Here is a 27663-nt window from a genome sequence, read left to right on the forward strand (position 1 = left end):
TAATAATAACCAAGGATGATAGTAGAGGAAACCGTGGTCATCTTTGGGAGTGTGAGTGGAAAGGAAAAGGATGGCAAGTGAAGAGATATTCTGAGAAAGTGAAGAGGCAAGTGAAGAGATATTCTGAGAAAGTGAAGAAGCAAGGGAAGAGATATTCTGAGAAAGGTGAAAGAGATCTGTTCTCAGTATTGACCCATTTTTCCTTTCTCTATCTTCCCGGATATCAGTCTACTCCTATATTCAAAATCCTGGTGCCTATGATTCATTTTCCTCTATAACCTCTGTGCCTGCCCTTGCTAGTCGACACGTAGCCAGGATGGCAGGGGTCAGCAAAAGGAGCTTTAGGGTTTATCAGGGAGAGACCTGTTGGGGATTAGTGATTAATGAGCTACAGAGTGACTATTCTTGCTAAATTTAAGAATATATTTTATCATAGAAAGAAATTCATTCTGGTTGCTTACGTTTGAAGGCATACAACACATTACTATGGCTCCAGTTTATTACTGAGGTGAAATAATAACTTTGGTAGGCAAAATAATAAAAATTTCAGCCTCATATATAACATTGCTAATTTGAGATCATGTGTTCCATGCATTGTTGAAACTTTCACACAATTCAATTTTTTGGAACCCCACCTATTCTCAATTGAGGATGGTCTGCATATATTAAAATCATAATTTCTAAAAATCCCATCTTGCATAACAGGCTAAGTGCACAAAATCCATAGCCATCAAGTTCTGTAGAAGAAATAAAAGAAATAGTTCTATTATTTAATTTTTTAGATGATTTAAAAATATTATGAATTTGAATCAAAATATATACATAGATAAGTAAACCAAAAAGAATACATGGATTATATTTAATGTTTTATTTGCCACCACAAATTGGAAATGGAAAAATTATGTAATAGTAATTTATTATAGTAACTAAACATTGAAATTCAGAGGCAAATAAAATTATGCATTTTTAGTGCCAACATAGAAACTAGATGAGCAACTGTTTACATTTAAATATCTTTATTCATTTGAAGTAATCATAATTTGATTCAAATATTATTTGCATTTTTATTTCTCACAAAATATTCATATTTTTAAAACCATCTTTTGGCTAGATATACTATAAAGTTTTGCCATACATAATATAATTTAAGTCATAGATTTGAAAGAGAGAGAATCTGCTTTGATTATTTTACCATTTTTTAACATGACAAAGTTAAATATATTAAGAGGGACTATTATGAAGTGTCTAGACAAACACTAATATTTCTTAAATGGAACCCGAAATAAGGAAAATTCTTTGTGAAGATTTTTGGACTTGAAGATACAACTGTCAAAATTAGAATTTCAGAATGATGCTACCATGTCAAGGCCCCTATGCACCAACTGGCTAATATTTTACAGAAGGCTTCTTAAATTGTTTTTAATGTTTATCTATTTTTGACAGAGAGAGAGAGACAGAGCATGAGCAGGGGAGGGGCAGAGAGAGAGGGAGACACAGAATCTGAAACGGGCTCCAGGCTCTGACAGAGCTTGATGCGGGGCTCAAACTCGCAGACCATGAGATCATGATCTGAGCCAAAGTTGGACGCTCAACCGACTGAGCCACCCAGGCACCCCTTACAGAGGGCTTTCTTGACGGTTGTTGGTATCAGGATCTGAATCATTTAACCAACACACCTGGTGATTGCTGACAGCAATCCTCAGGGCCTGATAGAGAGCCATGCTTGGCTACAGTAGTAAGGTAGCCCATTCCTTTCAAAGAGTATTTTCTCCAGTTAATGTCTTTTCTTCTTTTTCCTCTTTTCTTATCTGGGCCAAGTCCTCTCTTTTGTTGCTAGTGTGGGTGGCTACCTGATCCATGTGCTTGTCACATGCCTAGTCCAAGCCAGGCTTCCTCAGCAGTAAATCCCAACTGCAACAAATTGTGAACTTGTGACAGATCAATACAGGACTGTTTAAAGTGTTGATGTGCCCTATTGAGATACTCACAAGGTTCTTCACCATTTCCATCATGATAATTTCAGACACCTAGAAGCAAGTAAGTCTTAAAAACAGTACCTTCTCTTTCCCACAATTTCCGTTATGTGGTTCAGTCTCTGATAGTTTTTCATCACAGCAATTTTAAAGGAGTTCTAGGATAACTTTAGGTTTTTTTCCTGCAATTTCAAAGCATCCCAGTTGTTCCAAGCAGAAGTAGCTCCATGCTGTATCCAGCTGGAGCACTGCATAGTTATTCAGTTCTCTGCAACACTCAGAAAATGTGTCAGTGTCCAACAGACACAGCAAGACTATTCCATATTATTTTCTTTTCAGGAAAGCTCTGCCCTACTGATGATATCCCATAGGTAAAATAAGGGCTTTTCTTTCTGATGGAGGAATTCTGGTTGCTCTGCCTGTCTGGTTAGTTGCATGTTGTTTCTGGATTTACCACCTATTCAACCCTCTCTGATAATCTTCATAGTCTATAAATCCTCCAAATTCTTCTTATTCTTTTATTTTGGCTTTATTTTTCTCTTCTTCTCCAACCTGAAGTTTATCTCACATCCTCTTCAGACTGCTTTAGTTAGAGCACTATAGTTTTTACATTGTGTTACTACTCGTTCTTTAAGTGTTTCTCCTAATTGAAGTTCTTTCTCATTTATGACAATTTTGATATAGTTTTATTGAAAGCCAAAGGTTTCAGCTCTGTTAGACTTCAGTTCTCTGCTTTTAATATACAACCAGTCCTCCAACAAGTGTTTTTTTGTTGTTGTTTTGTTTTTTTACCTTTTCTTAGTCTTGGAGGTGAAAATACTCAACTGTGGCAATTCCTATTGTCTTATAATTTTCATTTCTTGTTTCATGCTCAATTGCTTTGTAACATACTTCTTCTGTTAGCTTTCCTGCTTTACTTTTGCAACCTATTAGCTTGTCAGAGTCCTTAGCAAGGTCCTTCAATGCCAAACCAACTTCTTCATTTTCAACTGTATACAAAGATCCCAAAAGTTGCACTCTGTCTTCCCTTAAAAACTAGGTCAGGTTTGCTTGAATTCCGTGCCACCCTGCACCATCAGGGCTTCTGCAGCAACCCACGAAGTACCTGGATGCAGAGGCAGCCGTGGTTTGTTTTCATGACACATGAGGACCCCCCCGTGTTCAATGTACTTTGATTATATGCCAGTGCCTATATGGAACAGATGTTCCATTCACTTTTGCATTTGTGTCTCATTACCTTAAAAAAATAAAATACAGTGATTTTACCTATTTGGAGAATGAGATTTATGAAAGTTAGGAAGTTAACTGTGAAAGCTGTAAATCCAGGATTAAAGATGTTCACATACGATTTTCTAATTTCCGCCAATAAGATTCTTGACTATGTTTACATTGTGGTGGTTTTTCATATTTGAGGACATATGTTTGCTTTTATATGGGCAATACAAAACCATCAGAAAGAAAAAAAAAAAGTTGTCCTTTAACTTCTATGTACTTGGGATTCAACCATTCCTTACTAAGTATACAGTCCTATCTGTTAAGCTTCTCTCAAAGTAGTGGAGCATAATTAAATTGCCATGGTAGCAGGGAGCAAGCATATATGAACAATATGAAATATGTCCAGCAGGGCAATATGGGTACAAAGTAAAGTGACCCAACTGCAAATGTTTTCTCTCAAAGTAGAGCCTTGTAGGTGAGGTTTGGTAGAGGAAGCTGTTAACTTTAGTATCTATTGTCTTTACCACTTGATTGGAATAGCTCCTTGTTAGTAGGGGTTCCATCTTGTTTGCTTTTGTATCAGCAGATCTCTGAGTGTTAAGCTGAGCACTAAATGTTATTTCTCAAATGAGTGAACACTCAATAAGATGGATTGATAATTGACTTGTCAATATCAACAAGATCCAATCTAGGAGCCTAAATATGAGAACAAGCTCTGGTCAATGAAAGAGAGAGAGTATGCTCATCATACTGGTAAAAGTTTCAGGTTAGGTCTCTAAATATAAGGGGTAATAACAGGAACTTGGCAAGGAATAAGGACAAAGCATGCGTTTAATCCTAGAAACTCTGTGCCAAAATGTGGATAAGACAGATTGATAAGGTAAAATGTAAATTTGTAATAACAGTGAATAAAAGGTTTTTCTCTAGATTCACTAAAAAATGAGTCACATTAACTAAGGTGTCTCCAAGGTATAGAAGCTTAGAAACTCTGAATAGGCCAAAATATCCCTGTTGGATGGAGGGGTCTGGGCAATCTGAGACATTTGGAAACATATTCTGCTTCTTTCTGTACAGGTTCAGAAACTGGTGCAAGAATGATTTGCATGCAGGAAGTCTAACTTTCATGTATTGACAATGAACTACTTTATAGTTCCATTTATTCAGGGTGACTCTGAATCCAAATCTGGATATAAACATGTTGACTTGACATGATTATCAATGGCATAACTTTGTTTTCCAAAGTGTCTCAGTTTGAATGATAAATTAATTTGGACTTTATTGAAACTTTATTTTACTCATGTTTATTTTACTTATAAGACTTTGTCATATCTCCCATAAAAGAATTCAAATTTCTGGACAATGGCCATGCATTTCCCATGTAAACACAATATGTTATAGTTGATCACACTGAACTCTCTCTTAAAATCCTGACTCTACTCCTAATGTGAGGTTGGGCAAATTATTTTAACTCTAAACTTTAGTTTTATTGTCTATAAAGTAGAAATAATTATAGTACCTGGTATACAGTTTGAAAATTAAATAATATACAGTTTGACATATATGTAGAAGGCTAAGCATTGTACTTGGAACATATACTACTTAGTAACTTCAACAGTTTAGTTATTATAATACAAATTAATATAATATACTATAACAGATGTTATGAGTTCACAATAAAAGTTATAACTTCCCGGGAAAGGGGACAGCATTGAGTTAAAAGGGGAAAGGATTGAGTTAATTAAAATTTATGGATAAAGGAAACATTTATGTCAATGCAGTGGAGGACAATCTCATGAAAATGAAAGAAACATGAATAAAATCACAAAAGAAAATGTATGTTTAATGCAGAAACTGATAGGTGATTCATTTGATAAAATTTCAGAATAAGTAAAAATGAATAAAGAGCAATAAATTGTAATAATAATATGAGGAGTATTTACTTGGTTTTCCAGCTCTAAATAGGTCCTGCCTGAATTTGAATCTTTTTTTTTTCACTAACTAGATGTATATCTTGAGTAGATAAACTAGACTTTGTATGTATTATTTTTTTCATCTAGAATATGTTTCAGTAGAACATGTTTCACCTAGAATATATTTCATCTAGAATATGAAATAATCATTAGAATATGTTGACTAATAGCTTCTATTTCATAAGGTTTTTTTGAGAGTTAAATAATTCTCATATACAACACATACATAGTACGAATATACACATACACATATATATGCAATATTGCTTAAAATAGCTATTGACATGTAGAAAGTGTTCATTAAATGCTAGATACTTCAATATCAAAACTGTTAATAATATAATCAAAAGATATTGTCAAGAAATTGATGGGATGGGTTCGTTGGACCTGATGTCTTTAAGCTTTAAAGGAAAGCATGCCATTACCTTAGGAGACATGAGAGGATGTGGATTCAGGCTAAAAAGATGAAATTTACGGAATAGATGGTATTAAATTTAAAGTGCTGCTGGGGCATTCAGTTACTGTTGTTCAGGTGACAACTAAGAGTTTTATGGCTAATGGTCTTCAGAAACGATCAGAGATCGAACTACGGAGTATGCTTTAATGAAGGCTGGGATGCATGGAGACTCACAATAGAAAGCACAGTCATGGATAAAACAACTTGCCCAAAGCCACTGTGCCAATAGGTGGTAAACTGGGGACTCAGGGGCTAGTTTGAGAAGTGTGGAAATTTCTTTGAAACTCCATTACCTATAGAATGGTGGGATAGGGTTAGAGAATTCCTTTCTCCCCCCATCAAGAAAAGTCCCTTAATTTTTACAGAAGCTCTTTAAAAAAAAAAAATTAAGGGGCGCCTGGGTGGCTCAGTCGGTTGAGCATCCGACTTCGGCTCAGGTCATGATCTCACGGTCTGTGAGTTCGAGCCCCGCATCGGGCTCTGGGCTGACAGCTCAGAGCCTGGAGCCTGCTTCAGATTCTGTGTCTCCCTCTCTCTCTGCCCCTCCCCTGTTCATGCTCTGTCTCTCTCTGTCTCAAAATTAAATAAACGTTTAAAAAAAATTTTTTTTAAAAATTAATGTTTATTTATTTTTTGAGAGAGACAGAGCACGAGCCAGGGAGCAGGGAGAGGAAGAGGAGGGGGGACACACAGAGTCTGAAGCAGGCCCCAGATTCTGAGCTGTCAGCACAGAGCCCGACTCTGGGCTCCAACTCATGAACTGTGAGATCACGGCCAGAGTCTGCCTGAGCCACTTATATGCTCCTTTACAGAAGTTCTTAATTTGGTTTTGAGCATGGACACTGGATTCAACTACAATTTATCTGTTAACACAACCAGAAAGATTTGATTCTGTGGGCCTTATACCACCTTAAAATTATTTTCAAAGACGCTAGATTTTTCTTTAATTGACTGTATTATCAATTCCTCTGAATGGATTCTTTTTTTTCCCAAAAGTTTATTGTATTTCTCCCTTTTTCACTCCTTACCAAAGACAAGAAATATTTATTCTAAATGAAGTTACTGAGAGGAAATTATGCAGAATTTAGCAGCTTTCTCTTGGTTTTATGGGGTTCTTACGTCGTTATCCAACTAGAAGTCACAGTTATCTAGTTCTGCTTGTGACTGAGTGGTTTCATTACTGAGCTGAATAGTGTGCCCTCCAAAATTCATGTCCACCAGAACCTGTGAATGTGACGTTATTTGTAAATGTGATCTGAGCAGATGTAAGCAAGCTAAATGAAGTCATACTACATTCAGATGGGCTCTAAATCCAATGACTGTGTCCTCATAGGGAGAGGGAGATTTGGAGAGACACAGAGATATGGAAGTAAGAGGATTATGTGAAGATGAAGACAACAATTGGAGTGATGCGGCTATAGTTGAGGAACACCAAGGATTGCTGGCCATCACCATTCACTAGGAAGAGGCAAGAAAGAATTCTTCCCTACAGCCTTCACAGAGGACATCGTCCTGCAGACATCTTGATTTCAGATTACTAGCATCTAGTACTCTGCAAGAAGAGATTTCTGCTGTTTTAAGCTACCCAGCTTGTGGTAATTTGTTATGGAAACCTTATGAAACTAATCCTGGAGTGAAATATTGGGAAATTGATGTAGTCCTATGCCAAGTTCTCCAAATAGCTATAACAGGGATGCATACATATGCTTTTGTCTTCTTTTCAAATATACACTTGGGTAGGAGGATGAGGAGAAGGGGGAGCAGGTGTGTAATTTGTTCTTTCATTAAAATATCAACATAATGTTTCCTCACTAGGGAGGCCAAATTTAGGAAAATAAACTATATCAGCAATTATAAATAAACTCTGGAAAATTTGCTGAAAAGACCTTTCTAAGACTGAACAAAGAAAATTGTCAAATACTTTGGAACTATATCCTCCTAGAATTACTTTGGTTTCTGGTTTCGAGGCTACTGTTTCAGAGTAGTAATGCCATTTATAAATATATAATGTCACTTCCCCTTAGCCTATGAGTCCCATATTTGGAGGGGCCATATGTATTATGCAGGCTGTTTTATCCCTTATCTCTTGAACAGTGTCAGACACATGAATACTATTCAATAAATACCTATTTATGTTAATGTTTTTGGGACACTAAGACAATGTTTTTTTTTTTTTCAATATATCATTGGAAAACCCAAACATATGTAGCCATGACAATGGCAACATATCTAACAGGAGAAAGAAATAGAAAATTAGGGGAAAATAATACAAATGGCCAGTAATCTACATATGTAAAAGATTTTGCTTCAAAACATTCAAAAGAATAAGCTAATAAGTTTCTATTTTCTCCCCTTGATTGTAAAAATAGGAAAAATAATGATACCTAAGAATAGACAGAGCCTGGAGAAAAAGTACTGGCCCAAGTGGTAAAAAGAAGGCCACTACATACACTACATGCTCAAATAAAATTTAAAATTAAAAAAAACACAAAACAAAACACAGCTCTACCATGGCTGTTTCCAGATGGTCGCATTTTATTTTATTTGTTTGTAATGCTAATCTGTTCATCCTAAATATGATTTCATAAATATGTATATGTAGTTTTATCTTAAAACTACAAAAATAAATATGTAATTTTATCTTAAAACAACCAACGGTCCATAATACCTAATGACAATCAGTTTAAACATAATAATGTTGAGTCCTAAGCAGTGCCTTACACATAGCCATTGTTTTATAAATAGTAACTGCCATTACTGCCATTGTTGTTATTGGAAAAATCATCACGGGACAGTGTGTGCTATGAGACAACACAGGACTAAAGATGGGATTTGGGGAATAAGAATGTTTACAATCTCAGACAAAAATTACATGTGTGAGAATTTACATATACCCATTAATGAGGCTAAGAAAATTTTTCATTGTCTTATGTATTTTATAATTAAACATATAATGACTAAGTGTTGGATATTCTGGGAGTAAAGTGTGATCTATAAGGAACAAGTAAATCAACAATCTTCAGAAGGGAAGGATCTGATAAAACGATCCAAATGTCTTAGTAGATGAAGTCAAGTTTAGATTATTCTAACTAATGGAATGTAGCTTCAATTAAATGCCTTGAAAGTGAAGTAGCCTCTTTTAAACTAGAATGTTATCGATTTAAGTACTACTTAAATCGAATAAAGATACAGTTGGATGTTCAGGTATCTTGGTTTTACTTTGGAAAATTCTAATGTAAGGGAAAAATATATATCTGGCTTAAGACCAAGCTGTTAAATCTTTTAAAACCTAGAGTTAATTTTAAATTGAATAAAAATATTTGTTTTTTAAATAATCAAGTATATAATTTATGGGGTTGTAAAGTTGGTATCAGTATGCAGAGCCAAAATTTAAAAAACGTTCGGTAAACGACTAATGTTTGGTAAAAAGAGTTTGGTAATCACTCTTCAATTTCACTAACAACCTTTTTACCATAAACTTAATTCAATAGGCATTCATTGAGAAACTTCTACTTACATGTTTTCAGTAGTTTAGTAGGTTCTGAAAGTACAGTGTTGAGGTTAATGAAACAGTATTTTAGATCTTATGACATAAAACTAGATTAAAGTAATATCTCACTCAATCCCCCTTGAAATAATTTTTATTAAAAGTTTACAACTGATTTAATAATACATAAATAATAGAAATTTGAGGTTCCTGTTATTATTCAGAATACATTTATTAAGAATTTCTTTTTTGATTTTCCAATATTATTTAGAGGATAACATGAATATTAAATTATTCCCCCACTACTACTGCCTGCCATGTTCTCATTTTCATAAATGTATTTATCTTTGTATCATGAGCGTATTTACAACAGTTTTCTCATGTCTATGTGATGATAGCATTATCATACATAATGGGAGGAGTTGGGGTAGAAATTTCTTTTCACCTCCCTATTTACGTACATATCAATAAACTTGGATTCAGAGGACCATCACCATGGTAATATTAAGAGGATTAACAGTAAGAGTATATATGTAAGTACTTGCAATTAAACTATCTATTCTAACATTGTGGAAATTGAGGTCATCAATATAAGTACCAATATTCTCTACACAATTACACTGAAAAGTGAACAAAGAGGAAATTATTTTCCTCTTGTTTTCAAAAGAGAAAATGTGTACCTCATGAAATAAATTATTATCCATTCAAAAGAAGGGCCCTCTAAAACTACTTCAAAATGTGTGCTTTTCTTGGGACAAGTCTAAAGTAGACATTGGGGACACAAATGCAATTTGAAACATTTCATTTCTACATTACTTCTATAGTCTCTGTTATTACAGCTTCTCTCATAGTTAAAGAAGAAATGGAGCACTGAACTTTGTGTCAACAGAAGGGAATAGAAAAACAACCCTCAAACTCAATACTGTTTAGTCCAATTTATGAAGTGATTTAAGGCAGGTAATTCAGATACTGGAAAAACTGTCTTTCACTTAAGTACCAAAAAAATCTAATTTAATGCAGTTGATATCTTCATTTCAGCCAGGAAAGCTGTTTCATCTTCATTTTAGCCTAGATTGCTACTATATGAAATGACAGTGGCTTTACATGCTCTGGTTGTATATTTATTTTTCGAAAAGAGCTGAGGCGCCATCATTTTTCAATTTCATTTGCCATTTCATTGGTTATTCTAGGAAGGCTCAAAATGTGAAATGGACATGGTGATCTAATTATTTTAAATTAACTAAACTTCACAAAGAGGAAATGATGATTAGTTAAATAATTAGCAATGTCTAAACATTGAGACTGTTAACATGTCTCCCATTCTGATATTTTAAATAAATTGAAAATATTTATTAAAACCCATTCTATGAATGCCTTCAAGTAATTGCTACTGAGATTTGAATGCCAAGTCTTTTTAATAGGGTTTTTTTTCTCTCTTCTCCTCTGTAACTGGGTATTTCTGTTTCTACCTACCTACCTACCATCATTATCTATATCTCTCATTTGAAAAGATCAATTATTGCTAAAATACTGAAACACACAACTAATGAATGGTACTATAAAAAATTTAAATATAATATAGGTAAGCATTTTCTTTCAACAAATATTAGAATCAAAAATGAAACTTCATCTTAGCAAAGAAGTCAGATAATTCAAGTGAAAGGACACAGGAGAATGAGAAATGGACTTTGAAAATACAAGGTGTAGCTGTAAAACAATGATGTGACTATACTTATTACCTGCCTTCTATCAATTTTAGTACATGCACAGCTTGTTCATAAATTATTTACTCGTATCTTTTCTGGCATGAAATGCTAACTTTGTAATATATCTTGCATCTATTCCTTTTTTCCAGATGTGGTCCAGGCCCTCAGTGCCTTGAAGTTATACTAGATTCATCCCAAATTGTTTTCTTGTCAAACAATTCATCTATCCAGAATTAACTGATTACTCTTCTCTGGAATAATTACATTTTTCTCCACAAAATCATTACATCCATATCCCACCACCACCTCAAAGTTACTAAAGGGTAAACTACATTGCTTAGAATTGAAGTAATTTTTGTCATCAAATCAATCTAGTACTGCTTTAATTTATCAAGAGTCTTCTGTCTTTATTTTCAGATATTACTTTTGAGGGGTCATCTTTCAAATCTAGAAATGTAGATGTATATGAAGTAAATAAAGTCAAAACACTATACCTTCTAAAGAAATGACTCAGAAATTTAAGATAATACATATATGTAACTAGGCACTGACTAATAAAACAAACAAATGACAACAACAGAACAGAACAATACTTAGATATCCAGGTATTCTGCTAGAACTCCCTGGTGTTCACTGCCTCTTATAGGATGTTTACTCTCCTATATTACCATTACTATGTTCATTTCACCTATCACTTTTTTTTTTTTACTTTACTCCTGGACATGTGATTCTTATTGAATTAGACAATCTTTGTCAATACCATTACCTGGCAGTGTCAGAAAAGCTCCACATTTACTTTCCTTGATGCCTGTCCTATCCAGTTTTAACAAAAGGTGTCCACAACTCCCAAGTGATGAAATCCATCAGTGTGGTGATATGACTGTTAAAAACGTACACTATACAGGGGCACCTGGGTGGCTCAATCGGTTAAGCCTCCAACTTCAGCTCGGGTCATGATCTCATGGTTCAAGGGTTCCAGCCCCCCGTCGGGCTCTGTCCTGACAGCTCAGAGCCTGCAGCCTGCTTCAGATGATGTGTCTCCCTCTCTCTCTGCCCCTCCCCCACCTCTCAAAAATAAGTAAACGTAAAAAAAATATGCTATACATATCAAATATCAAAAGAAAATACATACTATTCCAACAAGTCTGAAGAGTGAGATAAAATACATATTTAAAGAGATCTGTGGGCATGAAAAGTACAGCATAGGGAATATAGTCAATAACCATGTAATACACTTATCTTGGTGAATATTTCTTAACATATATAACTGTTGAATCACTATGCTATACCTGGAAATGATATATGTCAGCTATGTTTCAATTATTTTTTTTTTTAATTTTTAAAAGAGGATATTAGGACACAGAGAGAAAGACCATGTAAGGACAGGGGTAGAAGGCGGCCATCCACAAGCCAAGGAGAGGGGCCTCAGAAGAAACCAACTCCACTGACATCTCAATCTCAGACTTCTAGCCTCCAGAACTTCGAGGAAATAAAATTTCTTTCTTTCTTCCTTCTTTCTTTTTCTTTCTTTCTTTCTTTCTTTCTTTCTTTCTTTCTTTCTTTCTTTCTCTTTCTCTCTCTCTCTCTATTGCTCTCTCTTTCTTTTTTACAGGGTTAGATTGGCCTCACACTGAAAGAAAATGGAAATGAAGAATTTGAAAGCATTTGACGGCAGCCTGTTAACAGGGCCTAATGCATTTTATGGTGAGTATGACATGATCAGGCAGGCCCTACTTGTGCAGACAGCACTACCAAAATACTCTCTCAGATACAGATTTTATAGAATCCAGTTTTGACAACTGTGGTATGAAGTGAGCATAATTTCAAACTCAAATATAAATCAAAGTAAAAATAAGTATTATTTATTGGTAAGAGTGATCTAGATTTGCTCAAACCCCTTCTGTCAATATCTGGATTGGTCCCGGGCTCAAGATTCATAGTAAAACATCAAAGTTTCAGTGAAAAAAAATATATGTGTAATGACTTAAATTCTCTGAAATATTCACATCCATAAATACTCAGGGGTTTTCTAGTCTCTCCATAGCTCCACCCATAATGTTTACATGGGCCTACCTTTCCTACCTACTTTGAACAAGATGGTAATTTTTTAAAAATGTGATTCTGATTATGAATTTAACTAATCTGGATTTTTCTTTCTTTACGATGCAAAGATATTAGATGTGAGCTTTGTCGTACTCTGAGAGGGGGTTCTTATATGCCATGAAAATCTCTAACATCCTTAAATCTAAAGATCATCCCTAAAGTGGGAATGATAGTATCTACCAAATATATTTGCTGTGAGGATTAAATGTCAATTGTTTGTAACATAATAACTGTTCATAATATGAATTCTTTTATTTTCTTGCTTCTATCTCATACTTTGGTTATATGACTGTTACCATGGATAGTATTTATTAGCAACTTCTCAAATTAATTAAATTCTAGAAACTATAAAGTAAGATGTTAAGTTCTCATCTTTAAAGGTGAATATCCTCCTTGCCTACTTTTGTTTGTTTGTTTGTTTGTGGGTTTTTTCTTTTTTTTTTTTTTGCATAAAGTGATTATTTTTCAAGCTTACATTGTTTTTCCATTAAAACTCATGAAATGTACCAAAGAAAAAGCTACATACAAAATACAGAGAATAGTGTTTTACCTTGTGTATGTTAAGGAAACCATAGAAACATTATTAAAATCATGAATGACTGTAGCATTTAAAAAGCCTAAGTACATATTCTGAGAATATTAAAAGCCCACCAAAAACATATTTGGTTTTCCAAAGACATTTTGCATAAGAAATTCTTACTATATTAAAATATTTGTTCATCAAATACAAAAAAGGAATTAGGAGTTTACAATTAATACTTGTGTGGATAATGGAGACAGAGTTGTCATTTATAGTACAGGGCTGATTTATAACCTCAGATGCTCTGTAAAAATTGTTGCTTCTGCATATTTTAAGAAATTAAAACATTAACATTTGACACTTAAATACATCAACCTTCTCAAAGTTTACCTTACACTAAAATAAAAACATATAAATCATACCTGTAATTGTTTTGAGTATTCATTACTTAAAAACCTCAAGAATACTGACCTTCTAAGAAAATCAAGTAAAAAAGCTAGGTTTACCTACCTAAGAGTTAAGATTAAGTTTAAAATAAAAAATAAACCTGATGAAATATTCTTAAATGACTCTGATTCTCCAAAATGAATATAAGAAATTTGAATGAAGAGTATATGAGCTTGTTGTGTGTTCCTGATCTGATAGCAAAAGATCTCTGGTTAGTATCCATCCGTTTTAACTTTTAGTTAGATGATGGGTTGCACCATAATCTGGTCAATACTTAGTTCCCCTGCGGTCTTTTGTGAGCCCTTGTTACTATTAGTATTTACAATTTAAAAATAAAGAAATTAGATTCCAATAAAGTAAGTAATTTTTCCCTGATCATCCTAAAGGTAAACAGCAAAACTTGAGTTCAAACCAACATGTTTGAATTCAGAGTTGGTGCTTTTCCTACAACGTATTATAGAATTATTGATGCTATCCTGGCATATTTAGTGTAGAATAACAGAAAAATAAGTACTTTGAGCTGCAACTTAATACAAAATATGCATTAATTCTTAAAATAAAAGGAGTGGTTGCCTAAAAATATTATGCTTAGAATGATTTTGCTTCTTTAATCAAGTGAAGCAAGAAAACATTGATTTGATTTCAGCCTTTAAAAAACAGATTCCTTTCTTACTATATGCTTGTTTTTCAAATTTTTATTTAAATTATAGTTAAGTCATCTGTAGTGTAATATAGGTTTCCGGAATAGAATTTAGTGATTCATCACTCACATATAATACCCACTGCTCATCATAACATCTTAGTATACACTTTGGTTTCCTAATTAATATGTAGATAGATAAAGATTAGATGTTATAATGTGATTTTGATAAGAAATATACTACCAGTTTCAAGAAAACTCAAAAGCTAGTATACAAAATACTTATTTACTTATTCAACTCTTTTCCACTTATATTTTCAAATGAGAAGTCTTTATATTTAGACATTTGAGAGAGCGTACTCTTTCAAGATCACTATAAAACTGCTGACTTGGGGTGCCTGGGTGGTTCAGTTGGTTAAGCATCTAAATTTTTTAAAGAGTATTTATTTTGGGGGAGGGAGAAGGGGCAGAGGAAGAGACAATTCCAAGCAGGCTCCTTGCTGAGCTTGGAGCCTAACATGGGGTTTGATCTCAAGACTGTTGGATCATGACCTGAGCCAAAATCAAGAGTCAGATGCTTAAGTGACTGAGCCACCCAGGAGCCCCAAGTATCCAACTCTTGATTTCGACTCAGGTCATGATCCTGTGGTCCTTGATATCCAGCCCTGCATAGGGGCTCTGCACTGACAGTGGGGAGCATGCTTGGGATTCTCTCTCTCTGTCTTTCTGTCTGCCTTTTTTCCACTGTACTCACTCTCTCTTTCTCTCAAAATAAATAAATAAACTTAAATAAATTAATTAAATTAAAAAATAAAACTGCTGACTCATTTGTGTGATACAAATATGTCACAATCAGAAATACAATTATGAGATCAAAGATCAAATTTTGAGAACTCTTATTAAACCAGTGAGCCTGATGTATTATTGGGATATCCAAAGTACATTTTGTGGGCCCTTCACGAAATGTATTTATCCCTCTGAATTTGAATGAAAATAATATGAGTCCTCAGGCTCCTGGGTGGCTCAGTTGGTTAAGCAGCTGACTTCTGCCCAGGTCATGATCTCACAGCTCGTGAGTTCGAGCCTCGCGTTGGGCTCTGTGTTGACAGCTCAGAGTCTGGAGCCTGCTTCATGTTCTATGTCTCCCTCTTTCTCTGCCCCGCCCCAACTCATGCTGTCTCTCTCTGTCTCTCAAAAATAAATAAACATTAAAAAAAATTTAAAAAAGAGAAAATAATATGAGTTCCTATATCATACCTTAGAAACACTTCAGAGATGTTCAAAATTTTCCTGAGGTGTTGATGACTGCTTCAGGCTCAAAATGCTTTTTGCCAACTGCTTCTCAAACTTTTAAATTAAAGCTTTGGCACTATCCTGATAGTGTTCAAGATCAAAAATGAGGCACAGTAGAAAATGATAGAAAGTCACTTTCAGAATACTTTCACCTTGACTTATAATTTTATTTTTTATAAATTTAAGTCACTACTTAACTAGATGTGTATAAAAAAGTAAATTACAATGTGCTCCAAGGATTGGAGGATTGATTTCAATAGGAGAATCCCGGATTTACATCCCAAATAATTTTAAGAAGATTGTTGGATCTAGCAATGCACATAGATAAAAGCTCACTTCTTGCGGTAAAGTACAACATTAACATAGTCTTCACTCACTGCCATTGCTTTTTGTTCGAAAGTATCTTCAATGATACAATGATGCTAAAAGTCTAATCTCTCTTATACACAACACACACAGACACACAAAACACACTAATGCAATTTCTCTCTTTTAGGAAAATCAAATTTAAATGTGCAAAGTAGTTCTAAATTCATCTTGCAAAAAAATCCATCTTAATATACATGTAAGAAGGATCACCTTGAAAGATTGTGGGGCTAATATTTTCTCATTTTGATTTCTAATAGTGCTTATTTTTCCTCAAAGTTTTCTGCCGTGCTACTTGTGCTTACTGACTAGACATGCATCAGGCACAAACACCATTTTTTTTCTTTTTTTTGCTTACTATGTACAAACTATATTTAGTTTTGGCAATAGACAAATATGACACGTGGCATCATTAATTGTTGTGTTTCTTGACATGGGGAAATTTTTAAAAAGGTTAATTCTGTAGGGGCACTTGGGTGGCTCAGTCGGTTGAGCGCCCGACTTTGGCACAGGTCATGATTTCGCTGTCCATGAGGTCAAGCCCTGCGTTGGGCTCTGTGCTGACAGCTCAGAGCCTAGAGCCTGCTTCTGATTCTGTGTCTCCCTCTTTCTGCCCCTCCCCTGCTCATGCTCTGTCTCTCAAAAATAAATATATGTTAAAAAAAACCACTTTTTTTAAAAAGTTAATTCTGTAAAAGTAGTCAGCTTCTGTTAATCAAAAGGATGCTTCTCAGTTCTCTGTATCTCTTGTTTTCAAAACCTGAGAAGCACAGTACTGAAAAAATACATTAGACTTTGTGGTGTCTGAAGTGATTGTCTATTTACCTACTGTTTTTCTCAGTCAAAAACTCAGAGGATCTAATAGTGTAACTAATTGTTCAGAGGACTGGGCAGACGTTTGAACAAATAACTCCACTGGGGTACTCTAATGGGATATGTGAATTGCGATGGAGACAGTATACATGTGTCTGAATGTGGTGTTTAGGGAAGTTACTATTAAGGAGATGGCCTTTGGAATGATTCTTCAAAATAAAGACATTAACACTAAAGAAAGACATCCCACACAGTCTAGTCATGAACTTACGTTAAAATAAATTTGGACGTTTGGAGTAAAGGATGCATATAGGGTAGGTACAAAGGAGGGCAAGAAAATATATTTGAAGAACAATTACTTCACTGTAACTGGCTAAGTATTGGAAAAATTATCGCTTATTGAAGCATGCATAGATATTACTTTACCCCACGGAACAAAAAAGAAAAGCTCAATACATTTAAAAAACACATTGGATTTACTTTAATTCTAAAACTTGATAAAGAATGAATATAAGAAATAAATGAGAAGGAAACTATATACTACCTGACTTATGGAAAAGTCCTAATTAAATTTTAGAAAATTGATTATTACAATGTAGCAAAAAGAGAAAAACCTTACAAATTCGTCAATATGATTCAATGCATACACCAATCAAAGAAATTAAACATTATGATCCTATCCATGGAGGTTAGCAAAATCCAACTGCAATTTCTAAAAATCAAAATAAAATAAAAAAAAATAAACAGAGTATGGTTATTTTGCAGTTGTTTTCTGAGGACAATGACAATGTTATTCCACTAACTTTTAACTGCTGTTGTTGATGTCTGAGAAGTTACCCATGGGTCTGCCCTTCTTCTAAGTGATCAGAGTTTTCTTTCTGGTTCCCTTTATCTATCTTTGTTTCTCTGAAGTTTCACTATTATGTATGTCCAAGTTTGATTTTCTTTTAATTTATTCTGTTTGAGGTTCATGGGCCTTATTTGGTAAAATTACAGTGCCTTAGATTTTAGAGAACTTCCAGTCATTGCCGGAATACACATTTCTTTCTTTCTCGTTATTTGTATTACCTCTAAGGTAACATCAAGCTAAAAGGCATTGGACTTTCCATTCTTTCTATCATCAGTGACTCAATGTCTTACTGTTTCCTATCTCTGTTGCATCATTACGTGTTCTAGATAATTTCTTAGCACTGCTTTCATGTTTTAGTTCTATCGTATGCTGACTTTCATCTGCTCTCTAACTCTTCTATTGACTTTTATATTTCGATTACTATGACATTTTTTTTTAAACTAAAAGTTTTAAAAGTTTTTTTGTACTCATTGTTATCTCTTGTTTCTTGTTCATTTGAACATGCTTATTTTATAATCTTTATTGGACACTCTATATAACTAAAATCTTACGGGACTCATTCTTCTATATAATATCTATGGTTTTTTTAACTTTTTTTAATTTTTATTTATTTTTGAGACAGAGAGAGACAGAGCATGAATGGGGGAGGGTCAGAGAGAGAGAGAGGGAGACACAGAATCTAAAGCAGGCTCCAGGCTTCGAGCTGTCAGCCCAGAGCCCGACACGGGGTTTGAACTCACAGACCATGAGATCATGACCTGAACCGAAGTCGGAGGCTCAACCGACTGAGCCACCCAGGCGCCCCTCTAATATCTATGTTAACTTTCTTGTAGCATGTCTTGTTTCCATGTTGATTTTGTGATTTTGACAGTGAACTGAAAATTCAAAAAAAAAAAATATCTATATATCTATATCATCTATATCTATATAGATAGATATAGATATAGGTGATATAGATATAGATACAGATGATATAGATAGATATAGATATAGATATAGATATAGATATATAGATACTGATGCATTCAGTCTACCAGTCATTTAAAGCACTACTAACCCAGGAATCTGTTCATTTAAATTCACTTATTAGGTATTTTTGACCAAAAAGTAGCATAGATTTAGAATACAAAATCATGTGAGGATGGGCTCCTGGTTATAAATGTCCAGGAGGATTTTATCTCTAGCATCAGTCCATACAGTACTATCAGAATGGAAAAGTGTAGTTTTTATCATTGTATTGTAGATTTATTTTTTATACTAATTTACACAGGGTGTATCCCATTGAATCCTAAGTTTTTATTAGTTTCCAATTATATTCTCGAACTTGAGTGAGCCCTAGACTTTTTCTTCATCCACAGAAACAAAAACTCAACTTATCTAGGATTTAGCAGACACCAGCGGAGTGAAAGTTGACTTGGGTGCTTAATTGTCTCCCCAAATTTCTAGTTTCATTTTGTTTTTAATTCCCTACAATTTTATTTGTCCCTCAGACTTTTAGATTTTTATTGTTTATATTAGCTAATCAAATATACTAATATAAACTGAAGCATGCATTTCAAATAATTCTGATCATAAATATTTAGCTGGATTCTTTGGTGAATATGGCTTTTAATTTTGGGAAGGATAAACTGTCTTTTATCAGTTTATTATTGTACCTTATCTTTAGTGTTTTCAACACAAAATTGCCATGTATGTAAATGGAATGTGTATTTCTGTTTATTTGTCATTTTCTCTTAATATTTCTTGACCTTCTTTTTGTAAATGTTTCTTTAACACTTTGTTTCTCACAAATATTCCTTAGTTGGGTTTTATTTTGAGTATCAGAAGCAACTCAAATAATATAAGTTTCTTATTAGAATTTGATCTTCTCCCTTATCCGAGAAGTGTGGAAAACCAGGGCATCAATTTGGTCAGAATGTCAGGCTTATACATTCATGTTGCTCTACCGTATTTGGCTTCCATCCCTAAGACCAAGTCAGGTTCTAAAATTGTTTTTGGAGCTCGGGAAATTATATTAACATTCAACCAATAGAAAATTAGAAAAAAAAAAGATACTCTAATGTCCCTTTCATTTAAGGTCAGTTCCCCCAAATTTCCCAAATTATATCTTCTTACATTTTTTGGCAAAATTTAGTAATATAGCCACACCCAGCAGGATGTAAGCCAGAAATATTTAATCTTACTAACTGCTAAGTCTTCTGAGTTACAACCAAAATCTATATAAGGATATGGCTTGGAGTAAAAAAGCCATTTCTTCAATCTGCCAAGGTTCCAAACTACACATTTAGCCACCAATTATGTTTCCTTTAATAAGGTTTCATTCATTCTCTCTCTATGTAAAGAATGACCATCTAATTCTAATAGAGTACTTCTCTCTTGAAGGATTAGAAATAGAAAAAAATGGACAACTAAGGCTGTTATTGATTTTCAACTATTCCCCCTAGTTCTGCTTGTGACTCTATCCAAAAATGTAATAGGGGCACTTGGGTGGCTCAGTTGGCTAAGCATATTTGGCTCAGGTCATGATCTCATGGTTCATGGGATCGAATCCTGCATTGGGCTCTGCTTAGGATTCTCCCTCTCTATTTCTCTCTGCCCCTCCCTTGTTCTCTCTCTCTCTCTCTCTCTCTCTCTCTCTCTCTCCCTCCCTCCCTCCCTCTCTCTCTCTCTCAAAATAAATAAATACTTTTAATGTCATAATATGACTTCCGTTGTTTAACAAGCATCATCAGATTGCCAACCTATCTTCTTCTCTTATTCCAAAGCCATGTATAGGTTCTGTCATGTGCAGTATTCTGCTGGGTTCTAATTTTTTTCAGTTTTGTCATTAGAGTCATATGAGAGTTTCAAAACATATTAAATAACAGGAGTTTAAACAGATAGTTAATTTTCCCTGATACTGAGAAAGGCTGGAAGTTGGCATGCTGGTACTGCTATGTCCCTGCAATTCTACAGGGATGCAGACTCTTTTCATCTTGTTTGTCTACTTGGCAAAAAGTTTCCATTGCAAAGGTCTGGCGGATTTCCATCCACTACATCCACACTCTACTTGGAATGAGTAAAGAAGAAGAAACCTCTCTAATGCAAATGATACTGCCTAGGATTTAGGGACTGCTTCTGCTTATACATCTGGGAAGGAAAGAGTTAAGAATCCAATCCACCTTAAAGGAAAGAAAGAAGTCAGTGACCTGTTTTAATGTCCTTTTAGGCATGTTAATCACAGACTTCCTGGCAAGCAAACTAATGATATTTGCAGGCAGCAGAGTCTGTATGTATGGGACACATTTAGCAGGAGATACTTAGCAGGTTGTCTAGGATTGTTTATAAGAAACAAACAAAATCTATGGATCTATGGGGAATGGTTCCCTGGAAAATGTCACTGAAGCTCTATCACTCACTGAATATAAAATGGAAATGTTTTATAACTGAAATGACTCTCTTCTGTGTAAGATTTGCTGTTGCACACATCACCTGATACCTCACATTGAAGTCAGGATAGAACAAGTTGGACACAATTAGAAGTAGCCTGGGAAGCTCATTGTAAGTCCTTGACCAATTTTTATAACACCTTGCGATTATCGGAGTACTTTAAATTACTGGTAAAGTTTAATCATGGGTTAGATCTTTGATTTGTCTGAGGCTAATTTGACAAACCAGTATATTATAGTATCTTATCTTTATTGGCCAGTACTTAGGCACATATGAATACAACTTGGGCAAAAGTATACTTATATTTTGAGAAACCATGTGCCCAGTGCAACATGAAGAAATTCAATGTTACCTTAAAAAGGAGATGATTAATACTGGAAGACAACTAGAAACCTCTGTAATTTACCTTGAAATATATATCCTATAGAAACTCTCATAATATGCATCAAAAGGCAAGTACGGAAACATTCACACATTGGAACTGACATGTTTAGAATCCTAAACAATAGTGGAAAGGGTTGCCTCTGTTCTTTTCTCTCGTCACCTGCACAGTTGCATCAGCAACAGTTGCAGAGGTCAAGAGAGTGAACCCTGGTCCTCAGCCTTAGGATCACTGGGAGTATGTCAGCAGGTCCTTCCACAGATATTCACTCAGGCCAGAATGGTTCTTTTTCTTACATCCCTAAGGGCCAAAGTATCTCTAGAAAATGCTGTCTTATTCTTGCTTCAGGGCTTTTCACAGTTGGTCACTAGATTTTGTCCTCTGGTGTCATCTGTTCCCTCCCAGTCTAGACCAGTGCCCATGATTTTTCTCACATCATAACGATATATCTGAAGGGATGCAGAGGACAGAGAAGGCAGCGGGCATGCAGTCAACATGCTGAGGCTTTCTTACACAAACCCATATCTCTGTTCATCATTTTTAAAAGTGAATATAGTATATATAATTTGATTCTGTTTTCATAAAGTAGTTGTTAGTGTATCTAGATCAGTATATTAAAATATGCCTGGTTGACTTAATGCCCAATCTGTTGTTACTTCTGAGCATTAAAATTGGGATTTTCAAATATCATTCGGTTAGTGTCCTACATTGTCTTAATGCTTTAAATAATTACATAACTTTAAAATAAGATATTTTTACGGATCTCTTAAAAAATAAAAGTGTGTACCCTATGAAAACACAGACTTAGGACAACATCCCTGTCGATAACGGCCCTAACCCCACGCCTACAAGACATTCTGGAGATACAATGGTTTGCCTCATACTTTGTCAGAAATTTGACAGAATTAAAGCTTATTTTTAAAGAATTTTATGTTTAAAAATATTTGTCTTAATAACATTATGATTTTCTATGCAAATAGTTTATCATCAAAAAGAACTGCACTTCAAATTAAGCATAGTATGTCACATCGAACCTTTCTTGCAAAATATAAACACTTCTATATCAATATCTACAGATCCTTTCATAAGACAATTTAATGTTACAATCCACGGATACATTCACAAAACAATATAATGTTAAAATCCAATCCTGCTAGCATAAGTTTCCGTTTAAATCACAATGAGTGTAAAGTCAATGCAATCCAAATTATCTATTAAATCTGTTTTGCATTCAGCAAGCACCTTTACAATCACTTTGCAAAATGCACCTTGAGAAGAAGGTAAATTTTCCATCAATTAACTACAGATTCTATATGCCTTAAAGTTCAAAGGCTTATCTGCACTTGCACCTAGACAGAACATAACAGCTGAAACTTTATATTCCCTCCCCACGCTTAACCAGTGCCCATGCGTAGCAACGTGCAGTGTCTAATTCTCTGCACACAATTTCTGTAGCTAAGGTGAACTGGCTCTCCTGTTTTCTGTGGCTCAAATTAATAACTAAGAGAGTTCTTCAAAATACAATATGATTAGTCATCTTTAATCAACTGAATAAATTGACTAATAAGAACCTGCCCAGTGATCACTCTCTGGAGAAGCACATTAATCTATGTATACACTCGAGGCTTCCACCCAGAGAGAGGTCACTTACACTGCCTGTGCTGTTGCCATGTTAAGTGCCTCCCAAGCAGGGTAAACATCCATCTTGCTTCAAGAAATGATAGTTCAGCTCCCTGGATAATGTCAGAGATTACAAGCCCCGTATGAGTATGCAAAAGACTTGCAAAATAAAAGCAAAATAAGCAGGCTATCAAATGCTTAACATTTCTTCATAGTCTGGATGCTACCTTATACTGAAATGAACTGTTCCTTTTCAAAAGCAACCGACTAATTATCTAACAAATAAAATGCATTTCTATTAAATTCCCTTTAAGTATTTTATACTATAAAACAATGTTTATAATCTGAAGTACAAAGATATTTAGGCAGGCAATCATGTAATGTGTCAGAGCTAAGCTACCATTTTTTTTTTTAAGGAGAAAAAAGAGGTTTTACTCTTTTAAAACATTTGTCACAATATAACAATTTTATAAATATGGTGCCCTCAAGTTTAGAAGCTGTAAGATTTAAATCAGCTCATTTTAAACAATGAGAAAGAAACATAAATCTGCAACCTGGTACTCAGAAATGTATTTAAACCACAATGTCCTTGGGACAACTCATACTGAAAGAAGTGTTGTACATCTCAGTGCCTTGTCTAAAGTCACAGCCACAGCCTGCATATAAGTTTTGTGCTCATTCTACTCTATACCTGAAGTCCAGCCCTAGTCCTTGCATTTTTAAAGTAATAAATTCTACAGGACCTAGAGGAAGTGAAAGCCATATAGCCCCGATTTCTCGCTGGACTATCAGGCAGCCTTCAAGTATGTTTTTGCATTTTTGAAGTTGGTAGAGAAAGAGAGAAAGAAAGTATTTTTATGATTCTTGTACCTGACTTTGAGCAATTTGCTGCTTCTATTCGGAGATGTTACTAATACCACAATTATATATAAGTCATCACAACATAATAGGTGTCATTTTCCCCATTTTCACAATGAGAAACATAGGATTCAGGTGGAGAACCTAATTTCCTTAGGATGATTCAGGTGATAAACAACACAAACATAGTTGGTTTATAAAGCTCTTGAACTTACAACTATTACAAGTAGAATTGACCAAAACATGAGTGTGCTTAACATGCCATGACTACACCTGACTGCAGTGGGACAGACTGTTTCCATCATCTGTGTACCTGACGAAGTGTTTTATTTCACATCAACAACAGATCTGAGTCTTTGTGTTTTGGAACTCAAATTGGAATGCAATTTTATATTCTCTATGCTGATGTAGTATTTAAATTTTAAGAACAGATGAGAGAGTCAAGAGACAGCTTGCAAGTACATAAAAGAAAGGAACATAAGAGATAACCTTAGAAAATGTCCAGTCTTGAACATAAAGGAGTCAGAGCTGTAAATATCCATGTTAGAACAAAAACCAAGGGATAAAACTATGTCCCACAGAATGAAATTAAGGGAAGTCAAAGTGTTGAGGATGCATTAAAGATAGAAAAGGGAGATGATGCGAGGCCAAATATGGATTACTCAAGTTGAAACTAGAGAGCAAATATGGAGTCAAGAAGGGATTCTTTTGGATAACAGATACACAAGGGAAAATACGATAGTATTTGTTATATGTAGAAAATATCTCAGGTATCAAATTAAATGGAAATACTGGTAAGGAGAAACTTGGGATACATCAATCTGAAAAAAAGCAAACAAAAAAGATTCCAATCACTAAGATGACAATGAATGTCTGACAAAAAAAAAAAAAAACAATGTAAAGAAGGGAAGCTGGCTTTTATTATTTTTTCACATCTTTTAAAATTTAAATTATGAAATATTTTAAATTACTCAATGAAATATTTAGTTTGGGCTTTTACTAAATAATATCTCATATTTTTAAATGAAGAGACATGGTTCCTACATCCTAATTTACCCTCCAACATTGATGCAAACACTGATATGATAATGCTTATGCATGTTAGTAGCATAGTGACAAAAGAGACTTAGAAATTAACTTATGTGGACATGACAATAAAGGTTCTGAAATACAATATATGAGGGTGTGCTTCGGTGGCTCAGTCGGTTAAGTGTCCGACTTCAGCTCAGGTCAGGATCTCGTGGTCCGTGAGTTCAAGCCCCACCTCAGGCTCTGTGATGACAGCTCAGAACCTGGGGCCTGCTTCAGATTCTGTGTCTCCCTCTCTCTCCTCCCGTCCTCTGCTCATGCTCTGTCTCTCAAAAATTAATAAAAATGTTAAAAAAATTATAAAATACAACATATGAGGACATATAGAAGTTATTCAGAAGAGATTAAATTTATGCAAGGCTTATTCTCACATTCCAAAACTAATTACAGACACACACACACACACACACACACACACACACACACACACGCACTTTCTCATGTATGATCCTAATATCATTTCTAATGACTTTAAACCAATGGGACCTATTTCTAAGAAGAAATAGGTAGCCTTACAGTAAAATCCTCATTACAGAGCATGACAAGATTCCACATTCTTCTGTCTCTTCTTCCAGCTTTGGTCATGGTCACAAATGAAGCAATAATACTATAAATCTAGTCAAAAGAATATATGAACCCAGCAGTTTTAAGTCTAGTTATATACCTAATATATATGTATATTATATTTACATTAGCTATATCAGTTATAACTGTATGTATCTGTTCAGTTTAGGATATATATAAGAATGTTCAAAGAAGGACTATTTGCAATAGTCTCAAACTGAAATGTCCATCAAGAGTAGAATGAATAAATGTATGTATTACATTCATCTAACAGATGGTAAAAGCTAATGAGAATGAGTAAAATATAGGAATTAACAACAATTCAAATGAATTTCAGAAGCACAGTGTTGAGCTAAATAAGTTAGAGATAAAAGAGTACTTATCATAAACTGATATACATATACATATATATATATATATATATATATATATATATATAGTGTATAACACAGGTTTTATTTATGTGTGTGTGTGCGTGTGTGTGTGTGTGTGTGTGTGTGTGCATGTGTGTGTCCTTTGGTTATGGAGTAAATGGAAAGATACTTTCTGGAGTTTCTGAGGTGCTGATAAATTTATGTAATTTAATATGTGGAGTGGTTTCATGGGTTATGTTCTATATGGAAATTCATTAAGCAATACTTAATCCCATATATATGTTATACACCTGTTTAATTAGTCCACAAGGTTTGCCCTAACCAAACATCACAGACTAGGTATTTTAAAGCATAGCATATGCTTAATATCTTTATTTTCTCACAATTATGGAAGCTAGTAGTCCAAGATCAGGATCTCAGCAGGTTTGGTTTCTCCCAAAACCTCTCTCCTTGGCTTGTAGTAGGCTGCCTTCTCACTGTATTCTGTACACGATCTTTTCTTTATGTGCACATCTCTGGTGTATTTTCCTCCTCTTACAAGGACACCAATCCTATTGGATGAGGGCCTTACCCTTGTGACTATATTTAACCTTAATCACCTCCTTAAAGGCCCTGACTACAAACACAGTCACACTGGGGATAAAGGGCTTCAACATATTAATTTGGGGGGGCACAATTCAATCCATAAAACGGCAACAACAAAAACAACAACAACAATGTCACAAAAATAATAAAAAATAAAAAACATAACATCCACAATCTGAAAAGTACCTTATTCAGCAATCATCGTCCCTCACTCTTTTACTTTGATGTTCTTGTATTTGTTTATACAAGAAGGCCTAACAAAGTTTAATATTCCTGTCCCTTCCTCACCTCTATGTCTACATTGACTGTATTATGCATTTACCTTTAACCAACAGACCTAGCATCATTGTTCTTGCTTTTTATGGAAAGAGTTGATAATATTTCTCCCGCAAACTTTAAGCAAAACATTGAAAACATAATTATTGTGGGCTATGATTGAGGGTAAGACATTTCCCTTTGTCTGACCTTTATAGAAGAAATATACATTAATAAATTTACCAAATCTCCTCTTTTCAACTCATATTGAAACGTAAATCAAATTTGGAATATGAATTAGGGATACAGCATCATGTTAATGAATGAACACTTGCTATGAAATTAATTAGTAAGAAATTTAGGTGGCATGAGCTGTGTTAAGCCTAAAAATTTTAAAGGACAAATAAGAAAAAAATTAATAACGATGAGATTGCTTTTAGTGATTAAATAAATTATAATTATAAATCTGCATTGTACATAAAAATGCTTACTCTGATACTTAATTTACTGATATTCTATTCTACCCAATTTGTTGTTGGATAATACACAGGAGGCAGTGTCTGATCTGGGATTATACAGCTTGTTGTTAGAACTTGGCAAGCAATTTTAGAAATTTTAGATACCAAGATAACAACTCTGAAGTTGGATGAACTGTAATCCTTGAATA

General features: G+C 34.4%; 1 pseudogene; it reads right to left on the reverse strand.

The window, feature by feature from the left end:
- Positions 1–1616: 1616 nt before the first annotated feature.
- Positions 1617–7123, reverse strand: LOC132680569 (NEDD8 ultimate buster 1 pseudogene; annotated as a pseudogene).
- Between the last annotated feature and the right edge of the window lie 20540 nt (positions 7124–27663).

The sequence above is a fragment of the Panthera onca genome, chromosome A1 (genome assembly GCF_046562875.1).
Source record: "Panthera onca isolate mPanOnc1 chromosome A1, mPanOnc1 haplotype 2, whole genome shotgun sequence".
NCBI classification, from domain to species: Eukaryota; Metazoa; Chordata; class Mammalia; order Carnivora; family Felidae; genus Panthera; species Panthera onca.